This window comes from Mus musculus, chromosome 3 (genome assembly GCF_000001635.26).
Source record: "Mus musculus strain C57BL/6J chromosome 3, GRCm38.p6 C57BL/6J".
Taxonomy (NCBI): Eukaryota; Metazoa; Chordata; class Mammalia; order Rodentia; family Muridae; genus Mus; species Mus musculus.
The window spans coordinates 149180554-149201493 of record NC_000069.6 but is presented as its reverse complement, the minus strand read 5'-3'; the positions used below and the strand labels follow the sequence as shown (position 1 = coordinate 149201493).

Below are 20940 nucleotides of genomic sequence, written 5' to 3'. Positions count from 1 at the left end.
TTCTGGGTTCCTGCTTTGTTTCTGAGTGCCTGTCCTGACTTTCTTTGGGTATGAACAGCAATGTGGAAATATAAGGTGAATAAACCCTTTCCTCCACAACTTGGTTTTTGGTCATGGCGTTTCACTGGTGTAGCAGTAGCCTCACCAGATATGTCCTGCTTACCATTATGGATTTGAGATCACTTTTGGCAATCCCGCAACCAACCTGCAATAGGGATGAGTTCTTCTCATAAGAATCAGCCTAGTCGGCCATCACTGGAAAGAGAGGCCCATTGGACAGGCAAATTTTATATGCCCCAGTACAGGGGAATGCCAGGACGGAGAAGTGGGAGTGGGTGGGTAGGGGAGGGGGGGCCGGGGAGAGTATAGGGAGCTTTTGGGATAGCATTTGAAATGTAAATGAAGAAAATATCTAAGAAAAGAAAAGAAAAAGAAAAAAAAGAATGAAATACTAACAATAATATGAACCCACATGGCTGTGTATAGTTATGTTCTAATGCAGAGTCACAGGAGACACTAGGAAAAGATAGCACAACAATTTAAAATCTGTAGCTGGAATAGCAGCTACAATGTGCATTAGCAAGGTAAGTCATGTGCTGGTAAATTAGGAAAAGGAGTGCAGGTTTGTTGATTTCAAGAACGCACATCTGTGGAAGGCTAGAGTCAGTGTGGAAGCCACATTTAAACTCTTCCAACACTACGGCTGAAGATGAAGGGAGCAGAACATGGAGTCTGAGATCCAGCTGCCAGAGAAGCCACAGATGTTAATTTTAAAATAACTATAGAATATTAAGTATTGCCAGGGAGACTTTACTGGGCTTCTCTATGCAATCATGAGGATCCTCCCCCGCACCTCTCCCTCTCCCCACCAAAAAAAAAAAAAGAAAAGAAAAGAAAAGGAAAGGAAAAGAAAAGCTTGCTTGTTCGTTTGTTCATTTGGTTGGTTTTGATTTTTGATTTGTAACTCTAACTGTCCATTCTATTACGCTAAGCATGACCAAGAAAATAGTTTCCTTTTCATACAAATAGACAATTATGTCCTGGTAACATGCTATGTATTCTGAAAATAATTTAAGATTTTTCAATGCGAAGCAATTTCCAACTAGTCTGAAAGAATTTTGGTTATCTTCATAAATCATAAATTTGACACAAGGAAATTTAAATTAAATATCACTTGTGCAGCTGAATTCTTATAAGCCAGACAAATACATCTCAGTGTTTTTAAATGAAACACACACTAGTGTTCTTAAGTATATAATATTGTCTGTTTATTTTATTTCAAAACAGAGTATCTCTATGTAGCTGTGGCTGTCCTGGAACTTTCTCTGTAGACCAGGCTGGCCTTGAATTTAGAGATCTGCCTGTTGGGATTAAAGTTGTGCACCACCGCCACCCAGTCCCTAAATCTGTAGTATATAAAACTAAGCTAATCGTTTCATCATTATTAACAATGTGGGGTATAAGCATACAGGGTCGGAGGGGGAGGGTTGAGGTCAGCCTGGTCTACACCTTGCCCTATAGCCAAAGGTACATAATTAGACCCTGTCTCCAAAACAGATGAGTAAACAAACACAAACAGAGAGAGGGAGGGAGTGAGGGAGAGAGAGAGAGAGAGAGAGAGAGAGAGAGAGAGAGAGAGAGAGAGAGGTTGCAAAGGACCTGAGTTCAGTTCCTGGCACCCAAGTCAAGGAACCAGAGGTGACTCTCAACTATTTATAAGTCCAGTCCCAGCTCTCGTCTCTTCCATTTGCTGCCATGGACAACGACAGTCATGTGCATATAAACATAGGCATGTGCACATAATTAAAATTTAAAACAGCCCTTTAAACTTAACAAACACAAACCATTAGTCGGCCAAGGTATTAAACAATGCTGTAACCTAATGAGAGCCAGAAATCCTGTGAGATAACCATTGAGTTCAGAGATGTGGCAAAATGTGCTCAGCAAGATGTCATCTGTAGGCGCTTAATGGAACTTATGAAGATGTTTATTCCTTAAACAAGGAAGGAAGTAGCTATAGGTGAAGGCTCACATATCCTTGAAACAACTGGCTTGGGGGCTGAGAGAACATTTTCACTCCATATCTCAGTCCTTTACCTCTGTGAGGCGTAAACTAAACATGTTTAAGTGTTTAGAGTCATCTATAACAGCTAACCAGAGTGTTCGTTCCTGGTCTGGGATCTCGCTCTCTGACAACACTGAAGCAATGCCCTGGAGGACTGAAGAGTATTTTAAAATCAGCTCACATGATCGTTTTCCCCACTTTTTCTCAGCTAGAGGTGGAGTTGAGTGAAATATAACAGCTTCAGAAAGAAAATCAAAAGTTCTGAAACTTCAAATTTAGCCATTAGTACAATGACTCACACTGAAGGCAGATTTCCTCCAAGAAAACGGTGTCTTCCGCACTTTGAATAGGAAGAGCTTCCAGTAGCAATGCCTTCTCTTCCATGCAGTCTATGTCTAACGTCTGGGCCCTCCTCTCTGAACTCTTCGACCTCAGCCGGTTCTCTTTTGCAAAAGTCATTAACATGATTAGACCCTGAAAGAAGGGTTACCATGTTTAGGTTGTTTTTTTTTTTTTTTTTTTTTCTTTTTCCTTGCTCAGGGAGAACCCCACTGGCTTTGAACTTGGCACACATCCTATTAATCCCACAAGGTCTTCTGTCTGTCTGGGTGACTTTCTCAACAGAATCCTCGAATATGAGTTTTAAAAGCATAAATCACTGGATTAATCGTGTAAGGAACGATGAAAGCTGGAATTGTGTATGTACACGTGGTGGGAGAAATGGACCCTTTTATTATTTAACCTGGATGAAAGCAATAAATTTGAAACAGGTTTTGCTGACAATATTGGTAATCCTGAGCAGATTTTAGAAGTGTTTTTTGAATGAACTCGGGGTTTGTCCAGTAATCCCTTGAATTAAAGGCAGGCTGGATAACTCAAACAATCTGCAAAGTATCATGTTATTTTCCAATTTATCTTTTTATTTTTTGCTAAGAAAAGGAAGATATCTAAGGTTGAGTCTTTAGCAAAATAAGATGAGAAATCACATCCGCCGCTTCATTTATTTTGTAAGTTGTGCTTCAGGTCAGCACCTGTACTTCAGAGCTAAGTCACAGATTGCTCCCTCCTTGGATGGTTCATGGACAGTGGTACAGATTTCCTGAGGAATCATAGGTGCCAAGCCACACACACACACACACACACACACACACACACACACACACACCACATGTGTGTGTAGTTGCTGGGAATTGAACTCAGGACCTCTGTAAGAGCAGTCAGTGCTCTTAACTGCTGAGCCATCTACCAAGACCCAGCATCAAGCTTTTTAAGCAGTTCAGTAGCAGCAGCCTCCACTTGTCTGTCTTTTGCCCATCTTGGAATCTGGCTGTAGAATTCACTGCTTCCTAACTGACTTACCCCCTTTTCTTTGTTAGTGGCTTTCTTTCTTCCTTTTGATTTAAAAAATATTTGAATACATTAATTGTATAAAATGATGAGTTTTAGGATGGCTCTGGTCCTGTCCCCCTCTTTGTCTCACTTGCTCCCCAGGCTGCCCCTCCACTGGACATTTTCTCTTCCCAAATAATCCTCGTTCACGTCTTTGTCCTTGTAAATATAGATTCTTTCTGTGAGAGACAACATGGCATTTGCCATCCCAGGTCTGACTTTCATCATTTACAATGATAGCAAACTGTCATAGTCAAGTTAGCTCTTCTGTGTTGTATAGACTTTAGGATATAGGTTAAAAGTCCTCTTCAAATCTACTATAACTTCAGCTAGATTGAAAGAAAAACCCTAAAAAATGCTTAGGTCAAAGCTCAACGTCGATTCTAATATTATCTAACTGTGAATAATTCTTCTATAAAAATGTAACTAGTGTGTAGTGGTGGTGGTAGGGTGTGTGTGTGAGAGAGAGAGAGAGAGAGAGACAGACAGACAGATAGACAGACAGACAGACAGACAGACAGACAGACAGACAGAGGCAGAGGCAGAGGCAGAGGCAGGGGCAGAGACAGAGACAGAGACAGAGACAGAAACAGAAACAGAAACAGAGAGAGATAGACAGAGAGACTTGGTTTTCTCCCTCCATCATGTAGGTCCTGAGAATTCAAGTCAGGTGCTCAGGCTTGATGACAAGTCTCTTACCCATCTCTTGAGCCATCTCTTTGGCAATTCAGTTATTATTATTATTATTATTATCATTATCATTATTATTGGTTAGCTGGTTATTATATGCCAGGGTTTGATTTTTTTACTCATATCAATGAAGTAATAATTCCGAGACACAGGGATAATGATATCACCATTTTTACAGGTGATGAGACTAAGTCACATAATTACAGACTCGTCCTGTGATCACATGGAACCAACAGAAGGACAGCTCAGTGCAGCTTGGTCTGGAGTTGAGCGTTGTAGTACACAGGCTTCTACTGTGAAAGGTTCCCGGCTCCATCCTCACTCCTGTCCTCTGGCAATCAACTGCTGATTAATAACTTATTCTAAAAGTGAATGATTAACCTTGCTCACTGCAGTACTATTCCAGAGATTCTGTGGGGCTGGAACGGAGGAGTGATTTCACCAGAGGTCCCTGCACAGAGTCTCGTAGGAGATTGACACCAGCATGTCAGGTGTTGGACTGGGGCAAAAGAAAGAAAAACAAAACAAAACCGACTTCCAGGATGGTACTGTTGTGAGCACATTGAAGGATGGCTCAGGTATGCCTAACCTGTGGGCAGAAAGCATTGTCTTTGCTGGGTAGGCCTTTCCAAAGAGCTGCTGAGTGCTCCCCCACCCCCGCCCCCAACAGAGCAGCTGGCTCCTTCAAAGCACAATAGAAGGCACACTTCCTTGGATGACATTTCTGCCTTCAAAACTCACCACTGTAATTCCTGTTATGACCTATTGGCTACACAGTCAGCCATGTTCCATGTAGGATAAAACCGTATAAGGTCACAGGCATCAGGAAGTCAGGCTCATGTGAGCCAGTTTGGACCCCAGATAGGATAACAGCTGAAATATATTACATTCTAAGCAAACTCTATGTTCCCAGCATAAAATTCATTACTAGAAAAGTTAGACATGCTGGTTTCTCACGTCTGTGCTTTCAGGTATGGAACAAAGGAACACTGCCGCCAAGTCCCATAGACCTTCTTCACTCTACTGATTCGGATCTTTAATACCCTTCAGAGCAGAGAATATTACTTTTATTAGATAAAAATTCCCAGAATAATATTCACATCGTATTCAAATATAGGACAAAAATCATATCCAGAAGGAGATATTAAAAATTTCCCCTGGTTATCAATCATTTTGTTCTCACCTAACTTATCATTCTCCTTAGCACAAATTACCAAGGGCTGTCTAGACAAGAAGTCAGCATATGAGTTTTGCACATGGCCAGATAAATAGTTGCAGTTATGTAGACAATTTAGTTCTGCTCAAATCTGCCACTCAGGCACAAAACCTGTAATAGGTTGTAGGAAAGACAAGATTCACAAGTGGTCAAAATAAAACTTTATTGGCAACAATACAATAGCAGGGCTGAGGCAGGGACTTGGTGGAGAGACGTGTACTTAGGAGTCACTAGCCCTGGAATTAATACTGAGCACCAAAATAATGACATCAGTGATAACGATGATGATAACGGAATAAAGAAAACAGGGTGCCTCTCGAGACCATAGCTTACCAAGCGAACATGGAAACCTTCTTGACTTGTGATCAGTTATTACCTTGGTTCCAAGTGACTAAAATTACATTTAATTCTGGATGGCAGAACCATGCTGTGTGTCCTGACTGCACAATCCTAGGAACCTTTGCAAAATGTTCAAGATAGAAAAGACACACACACACACACACACACACACACACACACACACACTAAGATAAAGAATGTATACATCAAATTATAACCTTAGAAGCACTAAGTCACTCTAGAGTTTAAATTAAATTGGGGGGAGGGTGGAGTTTTGATGATTCTTGTTTCTCTCTGTCCCATGAATATGTCATAATTTGGCTGATCTTGAGTGCCCTAGATTTTGTATACAGTGTCCAGCCCAGGGTGAGCATTCAATAAATATGTGTTAAACTAACTCAAAACCCTATCTATTTAAACTTCTTTCAACCACCACGTCTCTGCCCCACCCCCAGTCCTTCACTGCCTTTTCTTGTATTCTTCAACAAGCTTTTCAGGGTGTCTGATGATAGATGAAGCTCACCGTTAGCTGCTTTTAAGAAGTCATCCAACAAAGAATAAATGGCAGGTAAGACACAGCTATTGGAAGGTAATTGAAGACATAAAGACTTAAAAACAAATTGAAAAATTATAGAACAAAATGAACATTGACTTCAAATAGACCAGCTAACAGGAGCAACGAGGCATCAGATAATAGAGTAATTGGTGAGGAATTTATTGGCTCTGACAACCCTATTAAAGACCAGTTCAATTTAGTTCTCCTCGTTTTTATTTCTGTTATTTTTACTTTGAGGGCAAGGAGTTTTTTTTTAAACCCACATTCTAATGTGGTTAGACCCACAGCTTAAATAAATCTACGGCAGTGTTTATCACTCATTTAAACAAATATGCCTCTATTTACTGTATCTTTATTATGTTTAAGATCCAGGTAGACACTGGCAACCAAGATCTGGACATGTCCTTATGGTGCCAGAGGGTGACAGAGACACAGGGAAGTAACAGAGGCACTGTAAAGCCAGGTCACAGCATCAGGAGCTATGAAGCTCACAGCCAACTTGACTCCACATAAAACATTTGAATCAAACTGTAATGTGACAGGTCCCTGTGCCTCTAATATTTTCATGTTTCAAAACAAAAGCAACAACCACAGATTCATGGATACTTTTACTGGAGTCCACTGCTTCATAATTATTACCTTGAAAATGCTTCTTGTTAATGCTAGAGATTGAACCCAGGCCTCATGCACGCTAGGCAGCCATTTCCTCGCTAGCTACATCCCAGGCATATATAAATGGAAATTATTAGTAAAGTTTTAAGGAGGATGTCTCATAACTCGGTAAATTATTTTGTAGAATTAAATCTTTTCGTCCTTCCCTGAAGAACTTCTCAGTGCTTATAAGATGATAATGGGGCCATGGCACACTCAGAAGCGAATACTCTTTGGGTTACAAAGGCATTTTCTGAGGACACAAAGATTTAGGGAAGCAACTGAAACTCGGCAAGACACGGACCCTTCTTAGAACAGCTTGAGGAATGCTTTCAAATATAATTTAATTTGCTTAACCAAATAATATCTATTGTGTTGTAGAAAAGGGTATTAGCCAATGTGCAGGCGTGTGTGTGTGTGTGTGTGTGTGTGTGTGTGTGTGTGTGTGTTAAACCAAGGGTCTTCAGCCTGCCAAGTATTCAGTCTGTCATCGAGCAACACCCTTATCAGCTCAATTTCTGATTTTATAACAAAATACCTAAAGCTAGATTTTTTTTGTTTGTTTTATTTGGTTTTGTTTTGTTTTTAAGATGGTTGACACAGAGATGTTGCCTAACATCCATTCTCTTCAGGGTCATGGCTTCAATCACTAAGCATTTTCTACTAGGCTCCTCCTCTTAAAGATCCCCCTTCCTTCCGTCATGACACCTGCCACAGGTGGGATTGTTCCTGTGTGTGAACCTCTGGAATCTACTCATCTGTGTCCAAGTCACCAGAGAGCACCCTTTTAAAGTGAGATATCTTGGCATTACACAACAGGACAGCTTTGCACAGTTCTTGAACTAGGCATCTTTCAAATCCCAAAGTGGTCCATTTGTTCTTTTAGAGGAAACATTTGTCTGTGATCCCATCCAAGGTTCAACCTTGGGAGCTGCGGATAATGGAGACCAACCTGACAGATAGTGGAGGAGTCTCTTCTGTCACTCCTGGGAGCTACAAGAGATGATGGTGGCAACAGGGCCCTCGCTCAGAGGGGCAGTCCTCATTCCCTCCCCAGCCTTTCCCTCCTCCCTAGGTCTTCATAGCTTTTTAAATTTAAACTCAGCTCTCTCTCTCTCTCTCTCTCTCTCTCTCTCTCTCTCTCTCTCTCTCTCTCTCTCTCCTTCCTCACTGTCCTCCCTCCCTTTCTCCCTGCCCCTCCCGTCCCCCCAGTCCTATCCTCCCCAGTACTGGAAGTTTATGAGTAGAGCAGGTTTCAGCTGAACCACACTGCAGCAACCATAAATTTTATAATTAAAACAAAGCAAGGAGATGGTAATGTCAACAGCCCCAAAGAAGCTTTGGCCAACAGCACCACCCAGGATCTGCCTCCTGACCCTTCTCTACCCACTATTTTAAACAAAGCATTTTAGGGAGATAAATTCTTCCTTTTTTTCTTTTCTTTTTCTTTATTTCATTTTGTTTTGTTTTTCAGGGCAGAGTTTCTCTGAGTAGCTCTCTGTAGTTCTCGGTGTCCTGGAACTCCCTCTGTAGGTCAGGATATCCTTGAACTCATAGATCTGACTGCCTCTGCCTCCCTTGTACTGGGATTAAAGGTGTGTGCAACCACCACTTGGCTAGGGAGATAAATTTCTCTCACCCAAGCAGACATGGAGCTTGGTGACAAATCTTCAACTATAGCATGTGAGAGGTAGAAGCAAGATGATAATCAGGAAGGTAAAGTCAGCCTCAGCTTCACAGGGGTTGGGAGGTGAGGGTCTGGGTGTGTCTGGGGCTAGTGCCAACGGAGATTCCATGAGTCCTCCTCAAGACAACCTAAAGCTTATTACTTCTCTGCATGTCTGTGGAAGGATTTCTTTCTAGACAAGATTTGAATCACACAACGTTTTTCTGCACATTCAACACCTTCAGGTTTGGGTTTGCAGTATTGTAGGATGGTGTCTCAGTCAGGGTTTCTATTCCTGCACAAACATCATGACCAAGAAGCAAGCTGGGGAGGAAAGGGTTTATTCGGCTTACACTTCCACACTGCTGTTCATCACCAAAGGAAGTCAGGACTGGAACTCAAGCAGGTCAGGAAGCAGGAGCTGATGCAGACAGAGGCCATGGAGGGATGTTACTTTCTGGCTGGGCTTCCCATGGCTTGCTCAGCTTGTTCTCTTATAGAATCCAAGACTGTCAGTCCAGGGATGGCACCACCCACAATGGGCCCTGAATCACTAAATGAGAAAATGCCTTACAGCTAGATCTCATGGAGGCATTTCCTCAAGGGAGGCTCCTTTTTCTGGGATAACTCCAGCTTGTGGCAAGTTGACACCCAGAACCAGCCAGTACAGATGGGTTCTCTATAGTGCATCCCTAAAGAAACCCAGATAGTAGTTTTAAAATTTTTAAAGATGACTATCATAGCCTGACTGTCCATGTGCCTAGTCGGTGGGTCTCTGGAGCCTGGATTCTGCGCACAGTCAGACCAGAAGGAGACTGGGCTGATAGGAGGGGGAAGCTCATGAGAGTCTTGAAACTGTAACTCTTGAGTTGAAGAATGTGACTTAAGTCCCTGGAACAAACAGGCGGAGATTTCAGCATGTGGGCACAGTACATCTAAAGCTGGGAGATGACCCTGAAGAGCAGAGAACTTGTACAGTCAGGAGCATGGAGGACTTGAGGAAGTAACCGTCAGTATTTTATTCCTTCAGACAGCTTATCAATGGATACACGGCTTGGTGTGTTAAACCTAAGGTGAAATCTAAGAAAAAGGACACTGTTGCAGGAAGAGGGTGGCACCAAGGCAGAGAAACAAAGGGCCCTGGAGATAATATCTCCCAAGATAATTATTTCAAAGATGTAAGGAATTTGTGAATATTTTTATATACATATTTTGTTGTAAGTTTTTAATAATAAATGTGGGGGTGTCTATAACTGAATTAGTAAAAAGCCATTACCCCTGAAGAGTCCACCCCCTAATTCCCAGCATCAGATAATACCATAAACCTTCCATTATTCATTTACTTAAAAAAAAGAAGCAAGTTACTGCCCAGTAGAGATCAAACTGGGACCTACAAGATAATGTTTTTTAAATTACAAATACTTTTAAAAGATGTCTGTGGGAAGCTCTACAGGATTAGGCAGGAAACCACCTAACACACACTGAATGGTGGCAGGAAGGGGTGACGCTGGCGTATGAAAATGAAAATTGCATAATCCACAGAAGGAAGGCAAATCACGGATTGGTTACTGACCGGAAGCAGCACCTGCTTGGTGGAAATTAAAACCGTGTATTAGGCGGTCCTGACTTAATTGCCATATGGGGTGAAGCCCAGTCTCTCATGTAAAAGGGTCCCAAATTATAATTGGGCATCATGGATTAAAATTCAATACCTGAAAATTTCCCCAGAAATGAATAGGCGCCCGGGACAGACTGCCGAGCCCAGTACAATACGCTTCCCGCAGCTGACACCGGAGCTACTTTATTTGGCACCCAGTGAAGTTCCCAAGTGCTCTTTAGGGGCATTCAGCTGCCGAGGGCTTTATTTTTTCATTCATGCCGTATTATGCTGCCAGTAGCAGATCCAAACAAGTCCCTGAATCAGCTCTGTGGATGAAATTTTCTCAGGCCGAGCTGTGGAGAGGCAACCAGACTTTGGAGTGATCGTGGGACCTCTCCGGCACCAGGGACACCTCGAATAGCAACAGCTTTCTAAAATGTCATTCAACAGGAAATTTGGGGGACGGCAGGATGAAAATGAACACTGAAGCACTCCCAAAGCCTATGCCATTCAGCCAGGGGTAAACAAGTTTTAGTGAGAATTAGCTATTTTCCTCGTCCGCAACTTCCAGAATCTATTGCACAAATAAGGCTTGCGGTCTCTTGGCACACACCTACTGCTGCTAAGTCCAGGCATGCACGCCACTCACTGTGTTATCTTTAGCTCTCTTTAGGTGTTTCGGTTTTTATGCAGGTAGACGCATAAATATCTCTGGTTTTATGGGCACTCATGCCCAGCGCATTCTCCGCACCAGAATGTTTTCTTCTTTCTGTCAATTCTATTAAGAATTTCTAATTATAAAATCATTTCGCATCCTCCCCCATGCAGGTATAGAAGCTACAGGAGCTGTAGTCACTCAAGCAGGGTCACGACCCTGTCTGAGGATATACACACGGAAGTAAAGTCTTCTCCCAAACCGAACAGGCTTTTTAAAAATGTGATCCCCCCCCCCCCCGCATATTTTTTATTTAATTTTCTGGAGAGGTTAAAAGGTCATGGGTTTTATTGTCGTTTTGCTTTTGTTTTAGGACAACTTTTGCGTGTCTCTGTGGCAGAAATAGTCTACTGATTATTTCATATAAATCACTGTTCACAGCAGGACAGAACAGGGTTGCTGTGAAGCAGGAGTTACGTTACATTTCCATTAAAATCAGGAGCAGTGGCTAATTATTTCAGTTCAAGCTAGATTTGATCTAAACAGGAAGTATATTTGGCACTTACCCTAGAAACCTAAGGCTTTTCTTCTTCTTCTTGTAAAGGCAGAGACTAGAAGGAAAAAAAAAATACAAGTTTTTTTTTCCTGTTCCTATTTTTGGGAGAAATAGGTGTAGCTACAGTAGGATCCCTAATAGAAGTACAGAAATATAAAATAATTATCCGACGAAGTTCTGGTTTAGTGTTGATGATCAAATTTTACAGCACAAAATGAGTTAATTTACCCCAATAAATCTGCACAGCCCTTTCCATGCATCTCTCAACTGATTTTTCTTCTTCATTATTGAAATATTGAAGTTTATTAAACGGAGAGGTGTGGCATCCCATGCCTCCAGGGTCAGCACATATCTGTCTTACTTCTGCTTTTAGGTGCTTTGTAAGTATCTGCTCTTAGTCACACCAGCACCCAAAACCCAGGGCATCTCAGCATTAACTAAGCGTACCTGCTGGGGGAATTTTATTACGATGTCTCCTAGCTCTGGTCCATTTACTTAGAAGGTGGAAACAGAGGATTGCTTGGTGTTCAAGGCCATGCTGGGTCACATAGTGAGTTCAAGGTTAGCATAGACCACGTGAGGCATTTTATCAAACACACACACACCCTTTATTTTAAACCAACTTGGTCTCAATGTCAAGGTATTTAGGAGACCACGTTGCTGAGGAACAGTGTTCCACTCACAACACAGACAAGGTGGGACGAGCAAAATCACATGAAAGCACTATAAATCCGAGGATCCACGTATCTTTCCCAGAGCTTTCTAGAGAGCTGATGTGGTGTGTCTGACCAGGGGACTCCCAGGCATTTATATCCACCAGTCTTAACACACCAACCTTCCCAACCTGCCTCCTTGCCTTCTTTTTTTCCTTTCTTTCTCTCCTTATTTATTTTTGACTCTCTATAAATCATACATAATAATAGTTCCCACATCATAGCTTGTTAGAATTTTAATGACAGCCTCCAAGGACAGGTGCCAGTTAAATGAAACATATAATTAAAATTTGTGCTATTCTAAAATTGGGTTACTTGGCAATAAGCAAATTGCAGGCGACCTCCATTGAGACGATGCTATGCAGTCCTTATCCGGGTTACTGAAGGGGTGTGGAGCAGATTCAATCTGCTTCTGCCTCTGCTAGGTGCCAAAAAATGTTGACGGAATGTGTAATTGTTCTCGCCCACATTTCAGGTGCTTCCACTCAGCACCTGGACACATGCTCAGCAGCTTGGGGCTCTGGCAAACGGTGTCAGGGTTGCTCATTAACCCAATAATTTGGGTGAAGGATATGTGTTTACCAAGCAATTAATTGAGGCATGTGCATGTGTGCATGTGTGCGTGTGTGCGTGTGTGTGCGCGCGCGTGTGTGTGTGTGTGTGTGTGTAAGCAGTTATCACTCCTATTTGATAAATCAAGCATCTTTTTATATCACCAAGTGTCTCTTTAGCCTCCAATTCTTCCTCTCTAAGAAATAGAAAGATAAGATATAAGTCCCCGTCCCCATCTTGGCTTAGACTTGATCCTGTGACTCGGGCTTGTCATGTCTGACAAGGATATCCCTTTCCTGTATGGAGTACTCCTTGAAGTGTCTTCACGTGCATGGCCTTCCAGGAATCTCTCGCACTTCAAGGGCTAGCTTCCTGACTCTGTGACTAGTCATTTTCCTCTTCAAACTTTTGGAACTCCATCCAGGCCCTGTATGTACCCCCTGGTTGCCAGAGACTCGGACCTCTCCTGGGTTAGAGAAGTCATAATCCTTGCATTTGATGCTCTGTGTGTGTCTGAGCCCAGCCCCACTAGCCACTGAGATGACTGCGCTTTTGTTTGTTTGTTTGTTTGTTTGTTGGTTTGTTTATGATTTGCTCTGCTTTTTGAGACAGGGTTTTTATGGCTAGCCTTGAACTCAGAAATCTACCTCCTTCTGCTTCTTGAATGCTGGGATCGAAGATGTGCGCCACCACCATCCATTAGAATACTCTTAAACTGCTGGACTATGGGAACCTTAAATCTGTGTTCATCCAACACGGGTCTTGAGCTATACCATGCTCTCAGACGGCATGGCTTTTGGGCCCATTCTCTTCTACTGTTTGGTTAGGTTCCTTGATGGCACTGACTAGCAGAAACCAGCTAGATGGTCTCTGTTCTGCAACTCAGTGGTACCTGTAAATTGACTCCACTTTTAAATTTAAACCTCTGCAACACCGCACTACAGAAGGAGATTTCCATTTCCCAAGCCCACTGTCACACACTGTCCCCTCTTCCCCCCCCCCCCCACGTCCCGTGTTCATGTATTTCCATTTTTTTTCTTTCTTTCTTTTTTTTTAATAGTTGTGTGTCTTTTTTTTTGTTGTTGTTTTGTTTTGTTTTGGTTTTGGTTTTTTGAGACAGAGTTTCTCTGTAAAGTCCTAGCTGTCCTGGAACTCAACTTTGTAGACCAGGCTGGCTTCCAACTCAGAAATCTGCCTGCCTCTGCCTCTGCCTCTGCCTCTGCCTCTGCCTCTGCCTCTGCCTCTGCCTCTGCCTCTGCCTCTGCCTCTGCCTCTGCCTCTGCCTCTGCCTCTGCCTCTGCCTCTGCCTCTGCCTCTGCCTCTGCCTCCCGAGTGCTGGGGTTAAAGGTGTGCACCACCATGCCTGGCTGTATTTTCATTTCAGATCTTTCCTTTTCCTACATCTTCGAGGCACTGGGATGAGGGTGGAGCCTCTTAGTTGCTTCTGTTCAGCCTGCTGCCCTTTTCTTTTTAGGTTATTTAAATGCCCAACTATTCCCACCACACCGTGTGGGTGCTTCACTCTAAGACATGTGCTACAGAAAGATTTCCTTGTATTTTTCATTTAATTTTCTTTTAATAAAGCTGGATTTAAAAAAGTTTAGTAAAGTGTACAGACCACTAGGAGAGTGTCGAGATGGATTGATAATGTCTTATCAAGTTTTCTTTCCCTTTTCAAATCACATTGAATCACCTGCTTCCCACGGACCCCAAACTGAGCTCTCAATTTCCTATCAGGAAATAAATGATAAGGGCTGGCATGTTTTTAAGGCCATTAGAATCTTGAATTTATACAGTGACTAAGAAAACAACTTTTTAAACCTGGATTACTTTGTGATAGATATATAATGAGAAAGTTTTGCTGTTAAAAATTACTACCTCTCATTCTCTCTCTGTGTGTGTCTCCCTCTCTCTCTCTCTCTCTCTCTCTCTCTCTCTCTCTCTCTCTCTCTGTCCATGTGTGTGTGTGTGTGTCTCCCTTCCTCCCTTTCTCTCTCCCTCCCTCCTCCCCCCTCCCATACTTTACACATAGTCCTTGGTGGGGACAGAAAGAAAACAAGACAGAATTTGGGTACCTGGAATCTGGTATATAAAGGTAAAGACCATGACAGGGAAGCAAAGAGAAGGTGTCACCTCTCTGTGTGTTACCTTTGACACATGGCTGCTGATGAGAGCTGACATTTGCCCGATGACAGAGCTAGATCACTGGAATTGTCATATTCCAAACCTCCTTCACTAGTTACTAAAGTCGCTCTTGTCTATGCTTTAATAAGTTTGTGTTGAATAGCAGAATGAGGTTATCGCATTGTTAATGAAACAATTTTACCATAAATTATTTAGGGACTACAGTAGGCGTCCTTCCATTCGATGCTGCTGTGGCCTAGCTTGTGGCCTTCCAAGCCTTATCTTTTATACTATTCTGAGCGCATCATGGAGGCGATGCATTCTCTCCGCAGGGGAAGGCAGGCGGTGACGCCTTCTACAAGGACAAGAATGATCTTCTGAACCCTTTCCAGCAGGAATTCAAACCAACAGGAGTAACCAACAGTCAACAAGCCCTACCTGTTTTTATGATGGAAACCAAACAGAATTGTAGCGTACAAAGAGGGAATAGTCACGTAACTAACCAGAATGATACAGTTCTTTATTTTCCTATTGCACATTTACGTAGTTTTCCCCCTTGTAACACATGCATAATTTGAATTTTAAATATGATTTACATATGAAACTTGAAGAGACCTGTAGAGGATGCTGTCTAGCTCTTTCTCGTTAAAGCCATGTCTTTTCCTTTTGAGGCCAAATGTACTTTCTTCAATACTTAGCTTAAGATGGCATGTAGGCTGATGAGGGAACCAAATGACTGCCTAACGTCAGTGAGTATCTGCCCACGAAGGCTCCTTTCATAATAGGAAGAGTTCCTTCCCATCAAGGAGTCTGGCAGTTTCTTCAGTGCTATAGCCACTGCTAGCATACCAAGGTTCTTATAAACAAACCCCCACCCACATTAATGAGAACCATTGGGACACACACACACACATACACACGCACACACACACACTAGCCATGAGACTAGAAAGAGAGCTAACAGGAGAAGTAAAGGAATCAGCTAGGTAAGGAGAGGAGCAAGCATGGGTAACAGGAGGTGATTTTGATCAAAATGCCTCATATACGTGTATGAAAATGTCACAATGAAACTTTTATTACGCATAACTACTCTTTGATGATAAAAAATAAGAAAGAAATTGAGGAAAGGAGTCTGGAATACTCAAATTCTGTCAAGAAAAAAAAAACTTGCAGAGCTTCCTGTACCCATGGTTTAAAAATCTAAAGCCATTTTAAAAAAAAGCAATATTTCTATCTCAAAGAATGCCAACTGCACTGTGTCCTGGTCTTTGCTTACACAATGCTTTCCTTCTTCCTTGTCGTTCACTTGGGTCCGTTGTAGTCACAGATCATTGGGTGGCAAAACCAGGACGTTCTGCAGAAACAAGCCTGACCCTGGCATTTGTCATTTATTGCACACGGATAGCTTGCATTTTGAACCTGTGGTGAGAAGTAGTTTCCAGTTTAGTCCTAGTGACTGGCACTCAGTCTTCAGAAAGGCCCACTCCCATCCTAACAGGCACCTGCAGACAGACAGTTTACCTGACAGCATTAAATCAGAACTAAGTACAGGAAAACATTTGACTATATAAACAAACAAACAAACAAACAAACAGTCTAAATTAGTCTCTGCCCTCCAGGTTCCTATATAAAGTACAAACAGAACATGAACTGTACTTCGTGTCCACAGAGAGACGGCTTTTTTTTCTCTTCTGAAGAGTATTCAAAAATATGTTATTTTAAACATTAACCCATAAGTAAAATACAATACTTGCCAAAATTATTTTTCCCACATTCGGAGCCTGGATATACCATTCTGGACTCTGATGTTCTCCTGAGATGCAATTTAAGAGCCTAGGAAAGACATTCTCCGTGAAATACGTGGAGTTCTTTTTTTTTTTTTTTTTTTTTTTTAATTTGTGTTTCTATGTGGCCAAATCACTCCGTTGTTACAAATGCTGTGTGTAACATGACCAGATTGTCTGGGAGTCCATTATTATTACTATTTTTTAAACAGAGGATACTGCACGGTTAAGCATCGAAAGCATGATAAGTGTTCAAACTGCTTAAAATATTTTGTAACCATAAATTATTATCCAAAAATATTTTTCAAGTAGATAAAAAGAGTTGTCAATTCTGCCTAGTGAATACCTCATAAGGGGCTCGTTTGTGGTTGAAAACTGAATAAAAGCAGTAAATTAAGACCAGACTTAAGCAGAGAGAAGCTGTAATCCGCTGCAGACTCCCTCGCTGAATGAAGTATTGTTGCGTGGATTTCCCCTCTTTGCTTGTACAGTTAACCGGTCACATCTGCGGCCGAAATGCTGTCTCTGCTGCCTGGCAGAGTAGGCTCTTGAAGCCGGAGGATGGAAGCCAATGCTGATTTGTGATCGCGGTGATAAGTGTAGAACTATCCCACAGGGCTGCCGCTGAAAGGGCAGAGGGCCTCATGCATCTGAACTATAGTTCTGGGGAGGGAGGACCACCAGGCAGGGGGTGAGGTCTTAGGAGACTGTCAGTAACACTCTGGGTGTCCCTTATCTCATGGTGACACAGACCAAACGACCAAGAGAGGCGAGGGGCTGAAGATCCATCAGGAAACCTCTGGGTTTGTGTCTGTGTTGGGAGCCGAGAGCCGGCTGAAATATGGTGACTGTCAAAGGCTCATGGCTCACTATAAATATTCAATGTCAGGAATTTAAATCGTTTACAGACATCGAAGCCCTGGATGATTATTTTATCCAGAGCTGTTGATTTTCTTCTGTTTGTCAGCAGCCAACCAAATTAATGAATAAGACTCCGGAAGTCTTGTTAATAAACTCCTTTAGTCTAAGGTCTGGCTGTTTTTCTCTGTGGTAACATGTCAATAAAATAACCGATTTGCCATTTTGTAAATTAAATTGTAGAAGGCAAACAAGATATATTGCTATTTTTTTTTTCTTTTGGAGTTGATTTTTTTCCCCAAAAGGATGTTAATTTTGGTTTTTTTTCCTCGGAGCTTTTAGCTGCCCTGCCCTTATGATTTAGAAAATATTATCACATTAGAGTCCAAAAAAAAAAAAAAACTTCTGTGGAAGTTATTTAAAAAATACTTTGTTTTCATTATTTAAAAGAATTCTCAGATACTTTTGTAATTCATTCCAGTAGACATATTTTATAAGTGAAAAAGGAGAGGGATTGTTGTTTAAAGCAATGGGACTTAACATTTTAAGCCCATTACCTTTGAACCAACACGTCCACTCATCTATCATCATCTATCATCTATCATCATCTATCATCTATCCATCTATCTGTCTGTCTATCTATCTACTATTTATCTAGCTATTTGTCTATCTATTATCATCCAGCTACCTCTTTTAGGCTTAGATTTTGCAAGAAAAAATTTTTATTCTTGAACATAGGTGGATATCTGTGCCTTGAGTTTACAACCCCGTATGTGTGAAGTGTGGACTCTTAGCATGTTACTGGGTTTGCAGGTAAAATTATTTTTCATGGGATTTTTCAAAAATAGAATTTCACTTTTCTCTGAGTGAAAATATTTAGGCTAATGAACTTTCTGTTAGATTCCTCAAGTCTACGGAAATATAAACTAGGTTACCTGCCAACGAAAAGAGCAATGGGATGTGGGGAAACACAGTTCTTACAAATGCATAGCTTCTAAATATGTGCTAGATTGATTTGATTCCTGAATAAAGCTTGCTTTTACCACCTCCATTTAATTAAGAATAACCAAGACACACACACACACACACACACACACACACACACACACACGTATGTGTATATGTATATGTATATGTATATGTATATGTATATGTATATGTATATGTATATGTATATGTATATGTATATGTATATGCATATGTATATGTATATGTATATGTATATGTATATGTATATGTATATGTATATGTATATGTATATAATATCACAAAACCTCTTCCTTTTATACAGATGATGAGTCTCCAGGTTAAGTGGGTAGAGGTTCACCTCAGATTATCTACAAACACTGAGTAGGTTCCCGAATGTGACAACGCTACTTTCTCAATTAAATGCAACTTTAAAGGCACACCCTATCCACCCATTATCACACATACCCACACCTACAGGGACCCACAGCTACACACTTTAAAAGTTATAGGGGAAAACCTGCAGAAACTGCCCTTAGTGGCTAAATGACTACAATCCCAGGACTCTAGAGTTGTGATATCTAAAATTGTTGCAGGTTGAAGGCAGTAACAGCTTACTTCTACCCTTTTGCATAGCTTCTGCACATCCCAGCATGCTAACAGAGTAATAAGACTTCCCCTTAAAGGAAAAAGTGCTCATTAGCATTTTGTAATTCCATGTTGTGTATCAGGTTTCTTCCAGGTTATGAAAAGGTTGGGGATCCACTCACGGTAGCGCATCAAAAGTGTAAAGGCGGCAGGTGAATTTCTCTTTGTTGTGGGCTCCGAGAAATAATCGTTTAAAGGTCAGTTGCACTAGAAAAAGAACATTTGTTTAATAAGTAACTCATTTTGGGATATGCTGCACTTTTAAAGGTTACAGAACAGAGCAAGTTGCTAGTGATGTCAGCAAGAAGTATATTAAAATCATTGGTCCTATAAGAACAATGCTTTGTTTGATTCAAGTTTCCACACATTCTTGTATAGCCCACCATACATTTCCAAAGAGCCCATGTTCAGATTAGGAAGATATCTCAGTGGGTGATGATTTGCTGTGCAGATAAAAGATTCTTAGTTGAAACTTCTATAACCAACACTTAAGAAAATATAAAAAGAGCTAACTATGGTTGTGTAATGTCAACATTAAAGGGAAGAGAAGCAGGGAGATCCTGGGAGATTTTTGGTAAGGTAGCCTGGCCAAAACAGCAAACTTCCAATTCAGTGAGACAACCTGTCTCAAAGGAATCGGGTGCAGAGCCACAGCAGAAGACATCTGTGGCTTCTGTGTTCATGCTCAGGTTCACCCAGCTGCATACTCCCATGCATTACAACAGACACACCACACATACAACACACACCACACATACAACACATACAACCTAAACTTCTCATAACATGAGTCCAAAGACCCTTGACCTGCACACTTTACCTCTCTTCTCAGTTGCTAAAAACAACAGTAAGTGCACACAAGAGCATGTCAGAATGTGACACTCACATGCACGAGCACACACACACACACACACACACACACACACACACACATTGCACACACCCTATTTGCCCCACTCCCTCAGAGCTATTATTCTATAAGGATGTCTGTGAATCATGGGTTACATGTTTCTTCTTGAGTTCCTGAGACTGTGAAACAAAATGGTCTTGATACCAAGTCCTATATGAAAAGAAGACATTATTGATTCAGCTATATAAACAAAAGCTATTGATTTATCTTTTCCCAGTCCAAGACCAACTTCCCACCCTGCCCTCCTCTGGAAAAAAAAGACAAAGAGAATTTGATTTGGCAATGAAATGAAAAGTTAATCTGATATATAGACAAAAGAGAAAGAACAAAAAAAAATTTGGAATAGGGGCAAAAATCTTTTAATTCTAGAAGGGCTTTTTTTTTTTTTTAATAAGAACTGAATGAAAGCAGTACTTTATTTAACACAACTCGTGTGCTATTAAAATTTTTTGCCTTAGGGATATGATGTACAACAAATAAAAGCTGTTTAGTTGTTTTTATATTTAGCCTTTTATTTTGTCTTTGTGAGGCAATGTTTTAAAGCTGTAATAATTTTCTCTAGAGCATTAGCTCATTGCTTGAGATAAGTATATGAAGAAATAACTCTAAGAAAAACCTTCTGATCGTTTGATTGCTTGTGAGTTACATTCCTTCCCCCTCTACACATCCGCTGCTAAGCTCCTTAGTTAGAATATTGTCTGGGTAGCAAATTATAAGTCCTCAGATTTTTATAATGAGTTGATTTTTAACACACGATGACTTGTCTATTTAATTACAGTGTGAAAACAATACATTTTCAAAAAAAATGGACTGAGATTCACCATTTAGATAAAAGGAGCTGGAAAGCTCATAACACTCGGACTATTGTAAGGTTCTTTTAAAAAAAGAAAAGAAAACTCCCCAGAAGTCTACGAGTCATTTGCAATTAGAAAAGAATGTGACACTCTTATTTCAAGCAACTTGGCTATGAATCGTGGAGCTATTCCCTTAATTTGACTTGCT

The 20940-nt window shown here is 41.1% G+C and overlaps 1 long non-coding RNA gene across 1 annotated transcript in view; it reads left to right on the top strand.

Moving 5' to 3' along the window:
- Nucleotides 1–20307, top strand: part of Gm30382 — a 264413-nt gene extending 244106 nt beyond the window's left edge. The window contains exon 3 of the long non-coding RNA XR_001784032.1: nucleotides 19112–20307. This is a non-coding gene — a long non-coding RNA (predicted gene, 30382). The remainder of the gene's footprint in view (nucleotides 1–19111) is intronic.
- Nucleotides 20308–20940: the final 633 nt, after the last annotated feature.